This window comes from Lucilia sericata, unplaced genomic scaffold (assembly GCF_015586225.1).
Source record: "Lucilia sericata isolate MDLA Ls3-8-SP2 unplaced genomic scaffold, ASM1558622v1 Contig001012F_arrow, whole genome shotgun sequence".
Lineage (NCBI taxonomy): Eukaryota > Metazoa > Arthropoda > Insecta > Diptera > Calliphoridae > Lucilia > Lucilia sericata.
This window is the reverse complement of record NW_023994994.1, coordinates 64,786-85,206: the sequence shown is the minus strand read 5'-3', so window position 1 is coordinate 85,206 and position 20,421 is coordinate 64,786. Positions and strand designations below refer to the sequence as shown.

General features: G+C 31.1%; 1 pseudogene; it reads right to left on the bottom strand.

The window, feature by feature from the left end:
* Window positions 1–5,853: 5,853 nt before the first annotated feature.
* LOC119609597 lies at window positions 5,854–9,194 on the bottom strand (annotated as a pseudogene).
* Window positions 9,195–20,421: the final 11,227 nt, after the last annotated feature.

Sequence of the window (20,421 nt, the reverse complement as noted above, 5' to 3'; positions counted from 1 at the left end):
TTCAACGGTTCATCAATGAAGTTGTCAGAGGCTTGGATTTTTGTTACGCCTATATCGACGACATACTAATTGCGTCGAAAAACCTGGGAGAACATAAGCAGCATGTCAATTGATTTGTTTGATAGACTTCGTGAATATGGTATCACAATCAACGCATCTAAATCAGTTTTTGGTGCTTCGGAACTCAAGTTTCTAGGTTATCTGGTAACACCTAACGGTTTAAAACCATTACCGGAACGTGTAGAAGCCATTGTCAACTATAAACAGCCAAACACCGTTAAAGAGATGAGACGTTTTTTGGGTATGATCAACTTTTATCGACGTTTCATACCTAAAGCTGTATTCTTCACGAATTACATTCAGGTTGTAAGAAAAACGACAATCGAAAAATCAATTGGACTCCAGAACTCATAAATGCATTTCAACAATGTAAACAACAACTCGCTGATGCTACTCTGCTGTCATATCCATCGATGAATGCCCCTACTTCACTTTGGGTAGACGCGTCAGATACTGGTATGGGAGGTGTACTTCAACAACAAATTAATGGTGAGTGGAAACCAATCGCATTTTATTCAAAAAGTTTGACCAAATCACAAACAAAGTATTGCGCATATGATCGAGAGCTTTTGGCAGCATATTCCGCCTTAAAACATTTTCAATATTTTTTGGAAGGACGAGAATTTATAATATACACCGATCATAAACCTTTGACCTTTGCATTTAAGCAAAAGCCAGAAAAAGCTTCTCCACGACAACTAAGGCATTTGGACTTCATTGGCCAACACACAGTCGACATTCGATATATACCTGGAAAGGATAATGTAGTTGCCGATGCACTATCGCGCCTAAATGTTGTGACAATGCCATCACCTATAAACTTTAAATTATTAGCAAAAGAGCAGCAATCTAATGAAGAATTGCAAGCAATACTAAATTCACCACAAGGTTTATCTTTGAAACAAATGAAATTACCTGATGCTGATGTACAAATTTACTGCGATGTGTCAACAACAAATATTCGACCTTGTATAACTCCAAGTTATCGCAAGCCACTTTTTGATTATTTACATAATCTTTCACACCCAGGAATAAATAAATCAGTGGAACTTGTCAAAAGTCGTTATGTGTGGCCGTCAATTTCTAAAGATGTACGTAATTGGTCTAAATGTTGTATTACCTGTCAATCATCAAAAGTTCAGCGCCATGTAAAAAGCCCACTTGGCAATTTTGAGTTACCAAGCCAACGTCTCAAGAATATCAACATTGACATCGTTGGACCTCTAACGCTTTGTAAAAATTACAGGTATGTTTTGACTTGTATTGATAGATTTACCAGGTGGACAGAAGCCATACCACTGGAAGATATAACTGCTGAATCGGTTGCTACTGCGTTTCTACATGGTTGGATATCCCGATATGGAGTGCCTGTACAAGTCACTACTGACCAAGGGAGCCAATTTGAAAGTTCGTTGTTTCGTGAATTTTGCAAGATTCTTGGAATTAAAACATTCCATACAACGCCCTATCATCCTCAAGCAAACGGCCTTATTGAAAGATGGCATCGTTCTTTGAAAGCAGCTTTAAAATGCTACAAAAATCATAATTGGGTTGATAATTTACCGTTAGTCCTAATGGGTTTACGATCATCAGTGATTCAAGACATTGGATATTCTCCAGCAGAAATGTTATATGGAACAAATCTACGTCTCCCTGGTGATTTTTTTGAATCTTATGAAGAATCAAGAACTAACAATGATTGGGTAAAACAATTTTGTGATAACATGCAAATGCTTAAAGCCAGCCCTACAGCACATCACGGTGCAAACAGCAGCTTCATACCTAGCACTTTAAAAAACTGCACTCACGTTTTTATTAGACATGATGCTGTCAGAAAACCTTTACAACGTCCATATGATGGTCCCTTTAAGGTGATAAGTCGTAACGACAAAATATTTAAATTGCTGGTATCTGGAAAGGAGAAAGTTGTATATATCGACCGCCTTAAACCAGCATTTATATTTACAGAAGACACAAGAGAAGAACCAAATATAGAACCCAAACAAATTCCCCAGAAAAATAATGATGGAATCAAACTTCGTTTTGGTCGTCGAGTTACCTTCGCTTTACCTTAAATTGTCGTTGTCACTAGGGCGGGGGTACTGTGGCGTTATAATATTTTAACATTTAAAAATACTTTTTGAAAATAACACTTTGTTTCTTGAAATATTTTTAATCAAAATATCTTTGCATTTTATATTAATAAGTTTTCTGTTTTTGAAAAATAATTTTTCATTCTTCTTGATAATTTTAAACTTGAGTGTTCGTAAAAAATTTCTTTTCTTTTATTGTTTTTGAATAAATTATTTTTTATATAAAGTATAAAATTTAGTGTTTGAGTTTTATTTATTTTGCCTAACTCATATACCACTAAATATTTAGTTAAATAAGTATAAGTGTTTTCAGAATGTTAATCGAATAAACCCAAAAACAGACCTATCAAAGATGAAGTTATTTCGTATTGTGGTTCTTGCAGCAAACGTTCTTCTATAAAGCTCAAAACTACAAAAACCCATCGTATATTAATGACAAATTTTGTTCTGAAATATTTAATAAGTAATGAAATATTTATTTTACTTATTTTTCCAAGGTAAACCTCATTACATACATATATTAAATGTTGTAGGCTGACTCTTATCTTGATTCTTGTTTGAACACTTGTAATTTTTATTACATGAGTTTGTTAACGCTGATTAATGATGATAAAAAATAGAAGCACAAGTATTAACTTGTTCAATAAGTACACAAATAAATACTTTCCCATACTAAAGGATAAACTGTCCTTTTTTTGTTATTGTTAAAGAAAAATGTCCATACTTTTATTAATAGTCACTTAAGTTAAAAAGTATTTAACCTTATCAGTTTGTACTATTTATTGTAATAGGATTTTTTGGGTTATTTTACGCTCTCTTTTTTGGGTGTGTGTGGCCAAGAATCCATGAACTTAAAGCACATAATTTGGAAAAACATACACAAAAGCATTGTCAATGAAATACTGTAGTTAATACTTCTTTTTAAAAACAGCGTTATTTTCTATTCGTATACCAATTATGTATTTCCAAAAAGGATATTTTTGTTAAACATTTCAAGACCCAAAAGTCCCTTTGTGTTAAACATGTTGAAAGAATTGACAAATGATTTAGACAAATTTGGTAAATTGTAAAACTTGAATCAAATGATAGCTATTTTACGTTGCATATACATGATTTGGTAGTTTTGATTAGAAATTGTAAGGACAGACTAATTTTTAATCCAGAGACGAATGTATACTTTTCTAATGGATTGATTTGAAGTTGTCTTGGCGCTATTATAATGTCTTAAAAACTCCCACAAAAATTTAGTTTTTAAACATTAGGACACGGTATTTCAAATCCCAGTTATGATGGAGAAAATCTGATTCGTATCCATCGCGGCTCAATCTTTTAGAAAATTATTACTTACGGCCAGTGCTATTCAGTGCAGTGCTATAGTGTTCTTTAAAACAATGAAAAGTGAAGCTTTTCAGCCAACAATTATTTAGCTGCTAATAAAATTTCCCCTAACTTTGGAAATAAATTTGTCATTTCATACACCACTTTAGTGGGGAGGGTATATTGGGTTTGTGCTGATGTTTGTAACACACAATAATATTGGTCCTACCCACCCACCTTAAAGTAAACCAATCGGCTTAGAATCATTTTCTGAGTCGATTTAGCTATGTCCGTCCGTCCATGTAAACCTTGTAATCAAACTATAGGAGACAAAGCCTGTTAATAGGGCTTTTAAGTTCATAATTATGTTTAATATACTCGTATCTCGACAAAATGCTGCAAAATCTAGTTCTTTACTAGCCTTGATGACCCTCATGCATTTTTTAATTATAGGGTCTCATTTGATCATAGCCCCTATTTAAAGCCCCTTCAAAATTCGACTTAAATGTCCACAATTTTATTCAACAATAAATGGCTTAAGTATATCTGAGGCAAGGTACAATTCAACTTAAATGCTTTATTATGAAAACTAAATCACATTTTTTTTGTAACAGGTGTAGGGTATTATATGGTCAGCCTCGTCCGACTATAATTTCTTACTTGTTATGTATAGAAAATTTTTTTTTTGGTTCAAAGTTTTTTTTTAAAAGGAAACAAATGTAATTAGACCTAAAAAAACGTGAACTGTAAACAAAATATCAAACTTGTTTATTTTGTTATTTTTGGTTTCATTGACAAAAATTCTTATTCGAACGCAATATTTTTTATTTAAATGTCTGGTTTTTGAAATGAACTTTTAAACAAATTTGAGGTGCCTTTTAATTTGTGTACACTATAAAAATTGTAATCAAAAATTAATGACCATACGTGACTTAAATTGAGAATGACAAATCATCTCTTCCTTAACTCTTTCACGTATACGGGACACCGGTATCCCTAGATTTTTTACATTTTTCTCGATTTAGAGCGTAATTTTGTTCACAGTTCACAGCTACAGTAAATGGTAATTTCAATAGAAAAATACGTTATCTTTTAGAATTTAATGTCACTACATGCTAAAAAGGAAATATCCTGCGATATCCTTTAGAAACACTTTTTCCATTTTTCATCAAAAATTATCGATATACGTCAAAATAAAGTGTGTGGTGAACATATATCCATAAAAAGTCCAGCGGTTTGGTTTTGTGCCTGAAAGGGGTAATAGCTTGCTGATTTTATTCAGTCGAAAGACGGCATGAAATTATACTTCCAATATTAAAGAGTTAAATTTATAAAAAAGAGTTGAAATTAGTTTATTTAATATTATTTTTAAAAATGTATATTTTAATTTTTTTGTTAACTTGTATAAAAAAGAGTACTACACTTAGATTGATTTACTATTGTCAAAAATAACAAATGGCGAAAGCAGTAATTGTACTTCACAACGTATACTTGATAAATAATATATTTTAGAAACGAATAACTCATACGACGTGTAGTGCTAGTAACAAATTAACAATATTATTCATGCCGAGCGTAAGTATGTATGGTATGTATGTATGTGTTTCATTGCATTTTGGATGAAAAAACATACAACCAATAAATCTTGATTTTTTAATGCGAATTGTTTGCTTCTGCAACACGTTTAAATAATTTAAAAATAATTTCCTTTAAAATTCAAATTTTAAAAATGTTGCCCACATACACATAAACATTCCTCTGCACGTACTTTCCATTAAAACCTTGTTTACCACAGCCATTTAAATAATCACTAGTTGCTGTTTTATATTTTTTCTACTTTACAAAAATAATATCGAAATTAAAGTAATGGCCAAATGGCTGCATAAACATGGCCACCATATTTGTAAATGGCTAATGGTGGAAGTTGTGAACGTAAATATGCGGTGACAAACAAATGTTTAAAACAGAAATTTTCAGTTTAAGATTTCAAAATATTATTGTGAAAAAAATCTTAATTATTAAACGAAACAATTTTTATCATTATATTCAACTAGCTTTTTGTACCCAACGATGCCATTATAGAAATAAAAAGTTTTTAAAGAAACTACACAATTGGTTCATAATTGAGTCTACTCCTCATATAAAGTCCTTTTCATAAAATAACTTTAAAACTCCTAACTTGCTTCAAAATGCCAGTATAGCAATGACATTAATAATAAATAAGTTTTATTGAAACTAAACATCCATACTCTAAGGCCCATAAGTGACTTAAAAATACCAGTTGTTGTTCAGATCTTAACTCACCTTGGGACATTTCTCCATATTTTTTTTAAAAAAAGTTTTATTAAAAAAAAAATATATTGCTTCTTATTTATTTACTTGATTAAAGATCAACATGGTGTTCTTTGGAATGATAAAATGAAGATTCTAAAGAAACAGGAATCTCATTTAAATTCAAGGGTTCTGTTTTAGCTAACAGTTTACGATTCTTGGAATTGTAATCCACATCAATAAGATTTTTATAAACATGATTTTCCTTAGCTAACAGTTGATGGTCCTCAGCGGCGAACCATTGATTGTAGACTTCAATTGGATCAAGTTGAAAAAATTTGTGAAACGAAACTGGCTGCTCTTGCTGCAGTAACTCCAAGGGATAGTCATTAGGGCGAGCCTATAATGAAGAGAAAATATATCATATATAATTTTATTTGAGGAAAATTAAAGTTAATAATAAAATATTAATAAACTAATGCAAATTTAAACTTACCTGATGAAACCTTGACGAGTGCAAATCTTTCAATTGAAATGAATGCAAACAAGAGTCCAAAATCATATCATCAGGCGCCGTAGCTGAAGGACACGAACAATGCTGCAAAATAAGTTTAACCACTGGCAATGAGATATCAATGACACCACCACCTGTAATATAATTGAAACCGCCTTCCGCCTATAAACGATAGCTGTAGCGTTCACCCAAATAAATTTCATCCATTGAATTGTAATAACCAAGTACTTGGCAAACACCTGAAACGCTAAAGAGACCAGAAAAAAGAAGACAATTCATCACGATGGCGAAACATTTTTAAAGTTTAATGATGTTTGTATATGAAAATTTTATATCATTGAAAGAAGTGATAAAGAAATAAGACTGACAATCGCTACAATATTGATGGCAGTTCAAGAACATTTTTGTTACCTAACCGCAGACATTGGTTCTTTTGAAAACTGTGTATAGAATGGAAATCATAAAATATTTATACAAGATCCTCTAAACAATGAAGATTAAAATGCAATCAAAATATTTTTTATCACAATTTGATTTAATATTGAAATCAATGAAGCAAATACATATAAAATCAAGCTAAAAATTTCAATTTAATTTATTTCATTTGAAGATTTGCCAACACTCAACATATATTTTCATAAATAGTATAGTATTTTTTGATTTCATTGCCACATACACTTTACAATCAACTGACTATCGCTCACATACCTTAATAAAGTATCATCACCAGTAAGGAATAACCACTGTATTTGATGATTTTCATGTTTTGCTTGATTAACTTGATGTAGTTTGTATTGTTTGTTATTGTAGTTTTCAATATCCCTTAGAGCTAATTTTAGAATTTGTATTGGTTTAGCACAATGTTCCATCAACAGTTGTTATGCCAGTGTTTATTGTTGGAATTGTATTATCATAAAAATATACAAAAATTAATTTCAAGGGAGCTTTCAATAACATTGAGATTGAAGTGGTTAGAGATTCGCTGATAGAGTTTGGAATCCAAGACATCCTGGTGAATAGGATAGTCTAAATGCTTAAAATTATCAATTGAATCCTAGAGGATTACTTTGTTAGAAGTAAGGTTATCAGAGGGATATCAAAGGGAGGAGTACTATCTCCCATCCTAAGGTTATTAGCGATTAACGCTATTCTAAGGCAGTTCAAATCCAAATGTAGAAAGATCGTCGTTTATGCGGCTGATGTAGTATTACTGGTTAAAGAAACAATTTTATCCATAATCAGTGATATTATGCAGACTGCATTGGACGAACTCTCATGGTGGGCGTAGATAGAAGTTCCTTCAGTAAACTGAACTAACATGCTATACTAGACGGAAAAAGATAGATGACTTTAGGCTTCCTACGTTAGATGGTGTTGAATAAATTTTATCTAGTGTCGCTAAGTATTTAGCGACCATCCTAGATAATAAATTATCATAGAAGAAAAATACTCTGGAAGGATTGAAGAAGGAGACTCAACGCCTACTACACTTGCAAGAATTCCATTGACGAGAAATTAGGGTCTGCGGCCTGATATGATAAACTGGATTTAGAAGTGCTTATCTAGGCATCACAAAGGTGTGCATCACAGGCTCAAAGTAAGGCATCACAGGCTTTGAATTTCTTCCAATGTCTGATCCCTATAGAATATTGTGTAGTGGGTGTAACACCAAGGATTATGCTAAAGCATTATGAGTTACATTGGTAAAACTTTCGCCTGATAACCACACAAAAATCTTATACGAAATGGGTCTATAAGATCAGGATAACATTTCTAATAGAATTTCAAAACATAGGATAACAATATTAGATATAAGATAGGGAAGAATGGAGAAGATCCTTTAAGCTATTTAAAGATTATGCAGTATTTAGCTACGTATCCAAGATGGTGCCGGTGTCTACATTGCTGACTGACATGGACATAAAGAGAACTTTGAGTATCCCTAATGAATGCTGTGTTCTCCAATTAGAAATCCTAGCGATCTGTAAAGTGGCGGAACTGTTAAGAAAGCATATACTATATATCAAGCTGCAAGTAGAACATTTACATATACATATGTTATACGGTGCACCTGTGCCTAATAGTAGAATGTAGATATGTTCTAAGTGATATTGTGAGGCTGTTTACTATAAGTCTGTGTTGGGTATCAAAATACTGCAATGTATAGGGTAATGATGTAGCGGACGAACATGCAACGCAAAGTTCGAAACTTGAACTAAGTGGAAGTGACAGAAGGGTTAAGTTAGCCATTTGTCACTGTTAGCGGGTTATTGGTTTGCGTAGCCAAAAGTTGATGTAAAGGCTTTGAACTGGTATCATCTCTTATCTTATAAAACACTAAAATATTTGACATTTTTGGCGTATTGTGCCCAGGAGTTGTGTATTATTAGTAAATTTTCTTGATGATATTTTTAACACGTTGTAATAATTTTCTTCACTTTTAATTTAAAAGTTGTAAAAGAAGAATGTTTAACTTTATTATTATGTCTTCACATTGAATAAGGTAATAGAAACGATTTAGTGAAGGTGTGAAAATAATTTATATTAAAACTTTTGTTTTCAATTATCCATCACATTTTGTAAAGGAAATTCTTTTAAAATCAACTTGAAATTCTTGTGTTGATGTCTTAAAAGAAAATTTATTTAATTGAATATTTATTATATGTTCTCAAATACTGAAGAAAAATGCAAGCAACGCTTTTGCTATACCTGACTGAAATTTTTAGGGTTAAATGAGGATGTTTATATGTATTTTAAACGATTTTGCAATTCTTCTCATGGCTACTTACACATGTCATTGATAATGCTGCATTTGTTGTTTGTTCACCATACATGGCACATGTTTCATTATCATCATAGTCCTTGTTTTTGTTGTTCTTCATGCTTCCGGTTTCCAATGTGGCCTCATCGCAAATGTATGAAGCTTTTTGTGTATTCATACGAGGCTTATAGTTGTCTAGGTTCGGTTAATAGTTGTCGTATGAAAGTCAGATTGCGGCAGGTCGGAATCATTAGGTGAAGTTTTGGTACGTGATTTATTCGTTATCGCTGAAATTCATAATTTATCATAAACAAAACGAGATAACTCATGGGCGGCATCAATACTAAATTCCGAGGTTTGTAGTTGTTTTTATACCCTCCACCACCATCAGTGGTGATAGAGGGTATATATAACTTTGTCATTCCGTGTGTAACACCAAGAAATATTCATCTGAGACCCAACAAATTATATATATTCTGGGTCCTTATGAAATTCTGAGTCGATTTAGCTATGTCCGTCTGTCCGCCCGTCCGTCTGTCTGTCTGTCTGTCTGTCAGTCTGTGTAAAACACGCTCACGTTAAAACGAAGCAATATAATTTAACCAAATTCACCCAAAACATTCATTATTATCCTGTACAGTTTGGTATTGAAAATGAGCAAAATCGGTTCACATTGGGAAAAGTTATGAATCAAAATTTAAAACAATTTTTTGCGATCAGTCCATAATTGGTCATAGCTCCCATACAAGGACCCTTAACGAAAATTACTTAAACGCGCATAACTCATTACTTAATTAAGATATCCATATAAAATATGGAACAGGTATTGGTAATATGTACAGAAATATTACTATGAAATATTTTTCCGATCGGTCCATAATTGGTCATAGCTCCCATACAAGGTCCCCTCCCGAAAATCACTTAAACACACATAACTCATTACTAAATTAAAATATCCATACAAAGTTTGGTACAAGTATAGCTCTCACATAAAGAAATATTACTATGCATTTTTTTTTCGATCAGTCCATAATTTGTCATAGCTCCCTTACAAGGTCCCCTCCCGAAAATCACTTAAACATACATAACTCATTACTAAATTAAAATATCCATATAAAGTTTGGTACAAGTATAGCTCTCACATATAGAAATATTACTATGCATTTGTTTTTTGATCAGTCCATAATTTGTCATAGCTCCCTTACAAGGTCCAATCCCGAAAATCACTTAAACGCACATAACTCATTACTAAATTAAGATATTCATATAAAATGTGATACAAGTATTGCTCACATATACAGAAATATTAGTATGGAAGTTTTTTCCGATCGGTCCATAATTGGTCATAGCTCCCATACAAGGTCACCTTACGAAAATCACTTAAATGCACAATATTCATTGCCAAATAATGATATAGATACAGAATTTTGAAATTCTGTCTTTATATACATAATTGGTACTAGCTCCCATACAAGGTCCTTTTACGAAAATCTCTTTAACGCACATTACGCATTACCAAATAAAGCTATTGATATAAAATTTGGCAGAAATATTAGTTTGGTATACAAAAATTCTATTTCAAGATTTTTTAAGATCGGTCTACAACATGGGTGCGGTCGGTCCCATGCAAGTGTCCCTTCAGAAAATCACTTGAACACACATTACTTATTACTAAATTACGATATAGATACAAAATTTGACTGAAATATAGTTTTTATGTACAGAAATTTTGCTTAAAGAATAGTTTACGATCGGTATATAATTGGTCATATCTCCCATACTAGGTCCTGCCCCTAAAAACAATTTGTGTAGAATAAAATTATAAGTATGTATTTTGAAAATCCTTAAATCTTTCACACACATGCATACATGCACATTATTAAATATCGTTAAAGCATATCTAAGGGCGCTATAAAAATATAAAAGAAAATGGGGTTTGTAATGTTCAACAAATCTTGGAATTGTAACAGATCTAAGCTGTTTAAATCTTGGTGTTTTTCTATTTAAGACATGAGAAAACTTATTTCTACAAATATTTGATCAATGATAAAACTATTAATATAAAAGTAGCTGGTGGAGGGTATTTAAGATTCGGCTCAGCCGAATATAGCACTCTAACTTGTTTGTTATTATGATTTTCGTAAGTATCGGTAATACTGTTTTAATTTGTTTAAAAAGAATTAATAAAGTATTTTAAATAATATGGATACTCAGAAAACCCGGTAAGTTCATAATTTTGATCCGATTGTATAAACATACCTTTTGAATAGTGACATACTAAAAACGATCTATCTTCGTAGAGCTCTTTTCCATGATCTTGACTGTCTCAGAGATACCTACGTCACTAGTAAACATAATCGGTTTTATTATAAGAACAGGCTGGTGTTCCAAGTAGTCAACGAAAGAAGGGAGGGAAACCATTCTCTCAATATTAGAGAATAGCAATTCTAAGGGTATCACAATGGGCCACAAAGTCTCTGAGTAACCTCGCCTACTAAAGCAACCCACATAACCTAACCTAGAAACTACACCAGCCCACAGCAGTGGGTACTTAAACCATTTAGGATTTTCAAAAATGCAAAATGATGTATGATTGTAGGCACACTATCATATAAAGCATATCGCTAATATAAGAGCTGATAGAGGAAATTAAAGTAAAATTTAAGCAAAAGTTGAAATTAAAACAAAATATTTTAAAATATGAATTATTTTACAAAATCATTGTCTATAACACAGGCCAACAAATGTTTAGCCCAGACACGAAAGCTTTGCAAAGTATACTTCTCTAAAGGATTGAGCAAGGTATTCAAATCTGGCCTCAGAATTTCTCCTTCATATCAGGTTTTTGAAATAGCATGTCCTAAAAACTAAAATATATGCACATTCTGCTATCTGGGTTTCGACTTTTTTAAAATTTTGTTGGTCTGTGTAGTTATTGGCAAATCAATATAAATAAAGCACCTGCGATTTTTGTGATTTTCATCTTTTAGTTTTTCCATAATTAACCTTAATAAATATTTGTCCTTTCCTCACATCTTGTGTTGTCACTGATTATTTCCATTTGTTGATTAGTATTCGCAGTTGTACTCATTTTCGTGTTCATATTCTTTTGGAATAACAATAGTTTTGGTATTAAAATATGTATTGTCCAGTCTCCTGGGTAATTGAATAGTTCATGCAGTACATGTACTTTAGTTATATATTTCGGTTGTAATTCCTATGAGTGTTTGTTTATAATCTCCTTTAGATTTTAACTTAATTCATTGTGATATTTTGTGCCTTGACTTTGTATAAAGAAAACAACATGGATAGGTGGTGCTGGTAAAGTGTAGAAAATTGTTAAGATCATTGTCCGGTTGTGACACACATCGTTAAATTACTTTAAAACTTATGGAAAGGATATATTAAAAGAAAACTCATTCAATGAGGTTGTAGAAATATAAAGACTCAACTAGTTTGAAATATATAAATATGAATTAAGTTCTCTTTGTGGATGATATAAGACATGTGTATATATAGTCCTGATGGATATTTTTCGATCCTCACATCTCCTTTTGTAGATCTTCTCAATGTTTATTTATATTTTAAATTTCAGCAGATTCTTAACCACTGTGTTTTATATGATAATGTGATATGTTTATTAACACAGGCCAACAAAATTTTAAAACCCAGTGATATATTTGTGCAGGTTTAAGCTGCGCTAAATACTACTAACTACAAAATTTGCTATTAACCTAGATTTCTCAGATATCTGAGTAAACTACACTCTGATCACAGCGTTAAAAATGTGCTTGACCTAAGTAATTTGAAATCAACATGCACAAGAATGCGAATCATTTAACTAAATGAGAGATGAGTGTGTGTGAATAGAACAATAAAGTTAATCAAGAATGAATAAACAATTACAATTGATGATTGACAATTGTTTGTTTTCAATATGAATAAATGTCACTTATATAGAAATAATAGACAAACATTTAAATTATGGTGGGTCAATTGACAATTACCTAGTTATTTCTGTTAGTTATTGCAATTTACTTCATGTAGGCTCTTAAAGAGGACATGACTGTGGTTAATAAAATCATCACATTATATGATCTACCATACCCAACTATATTGACTTATTTGTTTTGTCTAGTATTTGTCTTGTAAATTGTTTCTGCGCCATTAAATTGCACCTATTGAAATTTATAAATTTATCATTTTATTTATTACTTTGATATGCAAATTGACATTGAAATTTTGCATCCTTTGTCATTGTAAAAAATATATTGTTATATTTTATGTTTGGATTTTTTTATTATCCAACACGTGTTTCTCATCTAAATATTTCGTTTGGTGCAAAGCTTTATGATCCGTTGCTATTGATGCACCTACATCAACTGTTTTTAAATATTTCATTTGAAGACACAATTTACATGGACTCAATTTCACTCATTGCAGTTGGAGTTTTTTGTTTATTGCGCATAATCAAATATTTTGTGATTTTATGAATGAAAATATACACACGCATATATAAGTATACATTTGACTTGTTTACAAGATAGTTATGTGACTAAAGTCATATTGCCAATATTCAGTTTTATCATATTCATTGTATGAGTATCATGAACAAATGTAATAAAAGGTTGTCGTTTTGTATTTTTTAAGATTTTTATATACTTTCAACGGAGCGTATACTCATTGAAATTGTGTGTGTAAATTACTCATACGACCCGTAGACTATAAAACATTTGCATACTTGGTATATGAATAAGCGTTTCTTGTATAAATTCAAAATGAATCACGATGGAAAAAATTAATATTCGGTTTTAGTTTTTAATAGACAAAATAGATCCCAAATACAAAACCTTAAAATTGAAGAAGTAATAATTATTATTTATTTGAATTGTTAAATAAAATGTATTTATTTCTGTCATGTATAGACAATTTTTAAAGATTACTTAATTTAATTAATTAATTATACAATACAAATAAATTTCATTTATATTTTTTAAAGCTAATATTATAATTTATTATAGGGGAAATTATCTATATATATAAAATTCTAACGTTACTGACTGACTGACTGACTGACTGACTGATTCATCATCGCACAGCCTAAACGGTTGAAGCTAAAGAGCTGAAATTTGGACAGGAGATTGGTCTCCCGCCAAATAGATCCACTAAGACGGGATTTTTGGAAATTCGAATGTTTAGGGGGTAAAAAAGGGTAAAAACGGGTAAATTCGGTAACCTTATATCTCCTAAACTAGAAAAGATACAAAAACAGTTTAAAGCTTATCGCCGTTCATTTAAAAAATAAACGGACAGGTGTCTGGTACTTTTTCAAAATTCGGCCCCTTTAGGGAATAAACGGGTAAAAACTGTATTTTGGTACTTTTTTCGCACCCCATGTATCTTTTAAACCAGTGCACATTCAAAAAATATTTTTGACTCCTTCATAACTTAACGAAAAAATAAAAATATGAATTTAGTACTTTTTGGATATTCGGACGTTTAAGGGGTTAAAATTGTACCTATTTTTGGTACTTTTTTCATAAAACATTGTTTTTGGTTTATTAACTTATACATATGAATACATAATAACGGGCTCCCACTACGATGTTGCAACTTTTTGGAATAGAATTTTTATTTCGTTAATGGGAAGGAAAAAAGTACCAAAAGGGGTAAAAACGGGAAATTTGATTTTATTCAACCACAATGATCCAATTTAGATAAAATTTTTAAATTTAGAAACACTAAATATCCTAATGGGGTGTTATTTGGAACCCCGGTATCAAGTGATATTTTTTGGTACTTTTCATTCTCCAACTGGTCCTTTTTGAGTTTTCTATGACATTGAAATAGAAACATGAAATTAATAATAAAGGGACTTTTCGCTACTTTTTCGTTCTACACAGGTACTTTTTTGAGTTTTCTTTAAAATTAAACCTAGAAACATGAAATTAAGCATGTAGAGCTCGGAGTAAATGAGAATCTATAAAATGGGACTTTTTGGTACTTTTTCGTTCTTCAAAAGGTACTTTTTGAATTTTCTATAATATTGAACCTAGAAACATGAAATTAAACATGTAGAGACCGGAGTAAATAAGAATATATAAAAGGGGACTTTTTGGTACTTTTTCGTCCTTCGACTGGTACTTTTTGAGTTTTCTATAAAATTTAACCTAGAAACATGAAATTAAGCATGCGGAGGACTTAGTTAATGAGAATCTATAAAAGGGGACTTTTTGGTACTTTTTCGTCCTTCGACTGGTACTTTTTGAGTTTTCTATAAAATTTAACCTAGAAACATAAAATTAAGCATGTAGAGCCCTTAGTAAATGAGAATCTATAAAAGGGGACTATTTGGTACTTTTTCGTCCTTCGACTGGTACTTTTTGAGTTTTCTATAAAATTTAACCTAGAAACATGAAATTAAGCATGTAGAGCCCTTAGTAAATGAGAATCTATAAAAGGGGACTTTTTGGTACTTTTTCGTCTTTCGACTGACACTTTTTGAGTTTTCTATAAAATTTAACCTAGAAACATGAAATTAAGCATGTAGAGCCCTTAGTAAATGAGAATCTATAAAAGGGGACTTTTTGGAACTTTTTCGTCTTTCGACTGGTACTTTTTGAGTTTTCTATAAAATTTAACCTAGAAACATGAATTTAAGCATGTATAGCCCAGAGTAAATGAGAATCTATAAAAGGGGACTTTTTGGTACTTTTTCGTCCTTCGACTGGTACTTTTTGAGTTTTCTATAAAATTTTACCTAGAAAGATGAAATTAAGCATGTAGAGCCCTTAGTAAATGAGAATCTATAAAAGGGGACTTTTTGGTACTTTTTCGTCTTTCGACTGGTACTTTTTGAGTTTTCTATAAAATTTAACCTAGAAACATGAAATTAAGCATGTAGAGCCCTTAGTAAATGAGAATCTATAAAAGGGGACTTTTTGGTACTTTTTCGTCTTTCGACTGATACTTTTTGAGTTTTCTATAAAATTTAACCTAGAAACATGAAATTAAGCATGTAGAGCACGGAGTAAATGAGAATCTATAAAAGGGGACTTTTTGGTACTTTTTCGTCTTTCGACTGGTACTTTTTGAGTTTTCTATAAAATTTAACCTAGAAACATGAAATTAAGCATGCGGAGGACTTAGTTAATGAGAATCTATAAAAGGGGACTTTTTGGTACTTTTTCGTCCTTCGACTGGTACTTTTTGAGTTTTCTATAAAATTTAACCTAGAAACATAAAATTAAGCATGTAGAGCCCTTAGTAAATGAGAATCTATAAAAGGGGACTATTTGGTACTTTTTCGTCCTTCGACTGGTACTTTTTGAGTTTTCTATAAAATTTAACCTAGAAACATGAAATTAAGCATGTAGAGCCCTTAGTAAATGAGAATCTATAAAAGGGGACTTTTTGGTACTTTTTCGTCTTTCGACTGATACTTTTTGAGTTTTCTATAAAATTTAACCTAGAAACATGAAATTAAGCATGTAGAGCACGGAGTAAATGAGAATCTATAAAAGGGGACTTTTTGGTACTTTTTCGTCTTTCGACTGGTACTTTTGAGTTTTCTATAAAATTTAACCTAGAAACATGAAATTAAGCATGTAGAGCCCTTAGTAAATGAGAATCTATAAAAGGGGACTTTTTGGTACTTTTTCGTCCTTCGACTGGTACTTTTTGAGTTTTCTATAAAATTTAACCTAGAAACATGAAATTAAGCATGTAGAGCCCTTAGTAAATGAGAATCTATAAAAGGGGACTTTTTGGTACTTTTTCGTCTTTCGACTGATACTTTTTGAGTTTTCTATAAAATTTAACCTAGAAACATGAAATTAAGCATGTAGAGCCCTTAGTAAATGAGAATCTATAAAAGGGGACTTTTTGGTACTTTTTCGTCCTTCGACTGGTACTTTTTGAGTTTTCTATAAAATTTAACCTAGAAACATGAAATTAAGCATGTAGAGCCCTTAGTAAATGAGAATCTATAAAAGGGGACTTTTTGGTACTTTTTCGTCTTTCGACTGGTACTTTTTGAGTTTTCTATAAAATTTAACCTAGAAACATGAAATTAAGCATGTAGAGCACGGAGTAAATGAGAATCTATAAAAGGGGAGTTTTTGGTACTTTTTCGTCCTTCGACTGGTACTTTTTGAGTTTTCTATAAAATTTAACCTAGAAACATGAAATTAAGCATGTAGAGCCCTTAGTAAATGAGAATGTATAAAAGGGGACTTTTTGGTACTTTTTCGTCTTTCGACTGATACTTTTTGAGTTTTCTATTAAATTGAACCTAGAAACATGAAAATAAGCATTTAGAGCCCGTAGTAAATGAGAATCTATAAAAGGGGACTTTTTGGTACTTTTTCGTTATTCAAAAGGTACTTTATGAATTTTCTATAATATTGAAAATAGAAACATGAAAGTATGCATGTAGAGCCTGGATTAAGTGAGAAACTATAAAAGGGGACTTTTTGGTACTTTTTTGTTCTTCAAAAGGTACTTTTTGAATTTTCTATAATATTGAACCTAGAAACATGAAATTAAACATGTAGAGCCCGAATTAAGTGAGGACCTATAAAAGGGGACTTTTTGGTACTTTTTCGTTCTTCAAAAGGTACTTTTTGAATTTTCTATAATATTGATCCTAGAAGCATGAAATTAAGCATATAGAGCCTGGAGTAAATGAGAATCTATAAGAGGGGACTTTTTGGCACTTTTTCGTTCTTCAAAAGGTACTTTTTGAATTTTCTATAATATTGAAAATAGAAACATGAAATTAAGCAAGTACAGCCAAGATTAAGTGATAACCTATAAAAGGGGACTTTTCGGCACTTTTTCGTTCTTCAAAAGGTACTTTTTGAATTTTCTATTATATTGAACCTAGAAACATGAAATTAAGTACGTAGAGCCCGGAGTAAGTGAGAACATATAAAAGAGGACTTTTTGGTAATTTTTCGTTCTTCAAAAGGTACTTTTTGTGTTTTTTATAACATGAAATTAACCATGTGGAGCCCGGAGTTAATGAGAATCTATAAAAGGGGACCCTTTGGTAATTTTTCGTTCTTCAACTGGTACTTTTTTAATTTTCTATAATATTGAACTTAGGAACATGAAATTAAATAAAAGAGGTCTTTTGTTACTTTTTCGTACTTCATTGGTACTTTTTGAGTTTGCAGATATATATACATTTACAATAATATTTATTTTATTCCATTACGATGAGGGTAGCGAAGCACACTGGGTATAGCTAGTACTATATAATTTTAAATATTAAGGTGAAAATAAATTTAAAAACAAGTAAGAGATCTATATTCGGCTGTGCCGAATCTTATATACCCTTCACCATGATGTGTTAGAAAACAGTCAGTACGAATTTTATTACAAAAAATCAAAAAATACCAATTGTATCCCATTTTATACGTTCTAACTTAATCCGGGCTCTACATGCTTAATTTCATATTTCTAGGTTCAATATTATAGAAATTTCAAAAAGTACCTTTTGTAAAACGAAAAAGTACCAAAAAGTTCCCTTTTACAGGTCCTTACCTAGTCACGGCCCTACATGCTAAATTTCATGTTTCTAGGTTCAATATTATAGAAAATTCAAAAAGTACCTTTTGTAGAACAAAAAAGTACCAAAAAGTCCCCTTTTATGTGTTCTGGCCTAATCCGGGCTCTACATATTTAATGCCATGTTTCTAGGTTAAATATTATAGAAAATTCAAAGAGTACCTTTGGTAAAACGAAAAAGTACCAAAAACTCCCTTTTTATAGGTTCTTACTTAGTCAAGGTCCTACATGCTAAATTTCTTGTTTCTAGGTTCAATATTATAGAAAATTCAAAAAGTACCTTTTGTTAAACGAAAAAGTACCAAAAAGTTCCCTTTTATAGGTTCTTACCTAGTCAAGGCACTACATGCTAAATTTCATATTTCTAGGTTCAATATTATAGAAAATTCAAAAAGTACCAAAAACTCCCTTTTTAATGTGTTCTCGCCTAATCCACGTTCTACATATTTAATTTCATGTTTCTAGCCAATAACAACGTAACGTGATGTTCATTCTTTGCTTTGTGTTTATAAACAAGAATTACAATAACAAATAACAAAAAAATTTACCGTTTGATACTGTGTTTTGTTTTTGTTTGTTTATTTTGTATAAGCATGCACGAAAAAAAAAATTTTTTTGATGAAATTTTCAGAGGTGGTCTCGGATTTTTACTCATATCTTCGTTATTTATGGACCGATTGGGCTGATTTTAAATAGCGTTCTATTCGGCCTATTTCCGATAGAATTATTGAAAATTCGGATTTCGCAGATATCTGGGGTCTTCTGAAAACTGATTTCAACATACACACAGACAGTCAGATGGACAGGCGGACATGGCTAAATCGACTCCGCTATCTATAAGGATCCAGAATATATATATACTTTATAGGGTCGGAAAATTAAATTATAGAAATTACAAACGGAATGACAAACTTATATATACCCTTCTCACGAAGGTGAAGTGTATAACAAACTTAATTTCCAAATAGAAGAGTAATTAGTATATTAGATATTAGAAAACACATATATAAATCCAAAGTGATAAAAAAAATGAGATAAAATATAAAAGTGAATAATGTGATGTACTTTGCAGATTAAAGACTTATTTTTAAGCAAAATCCTTTCTAATTGCAGGCAGCACATACTATACACAACATTTTGTATCTAAATAAACAAGACCTGTATATTTGTCTTCTGATGAGGAATATTTTAATTAATATGAGAAAGAAGTAGACTACTATAAAAGGATATAAATACATATATAGAAGTACATACACATGTATGCAAATATGTATTACTAGAAGTAAATAATTATCCTTTGGAGTTTGTTTACTTATTACCATTTTTTTTTAAATTAGATTAAATAAATCTACAAATGCAGCAAAATGAGACCTGCAAATGTATGTTATTAAGAGATTTTAACTTTTAAAGTCCTTCTTGTTTTGATGACACACTTATGTGTTCATATGGATGTATATGATAGAATTTAAGTGAATGTTAAAGGTTTTTGAAATAATTAGACAATTTTTAATACTTTTGATATCTTCTTATTTTGACCCAATCTTCCATAACACGGTATTCTACTAGATTTTGTGTTATTTTCAAATACTTACAGTTTTATTGTTTTCAACATGAGAAATCTGACGGAGATGATGATATTAAATGCTCACAACACTTAGATGTTGTAAAAATAATTAAATAAATATTCAATGTGGTTCTGTAGCCGAGAAGATTTATGAACTTGCACTGTGATCCCCTATAATGCCATAGACTACTGTATTGCGGAACCCATTTTTTAAAAAGAACTTATATCACCAAATTATATCGTGACCAACTATTTATTCACACAAGAA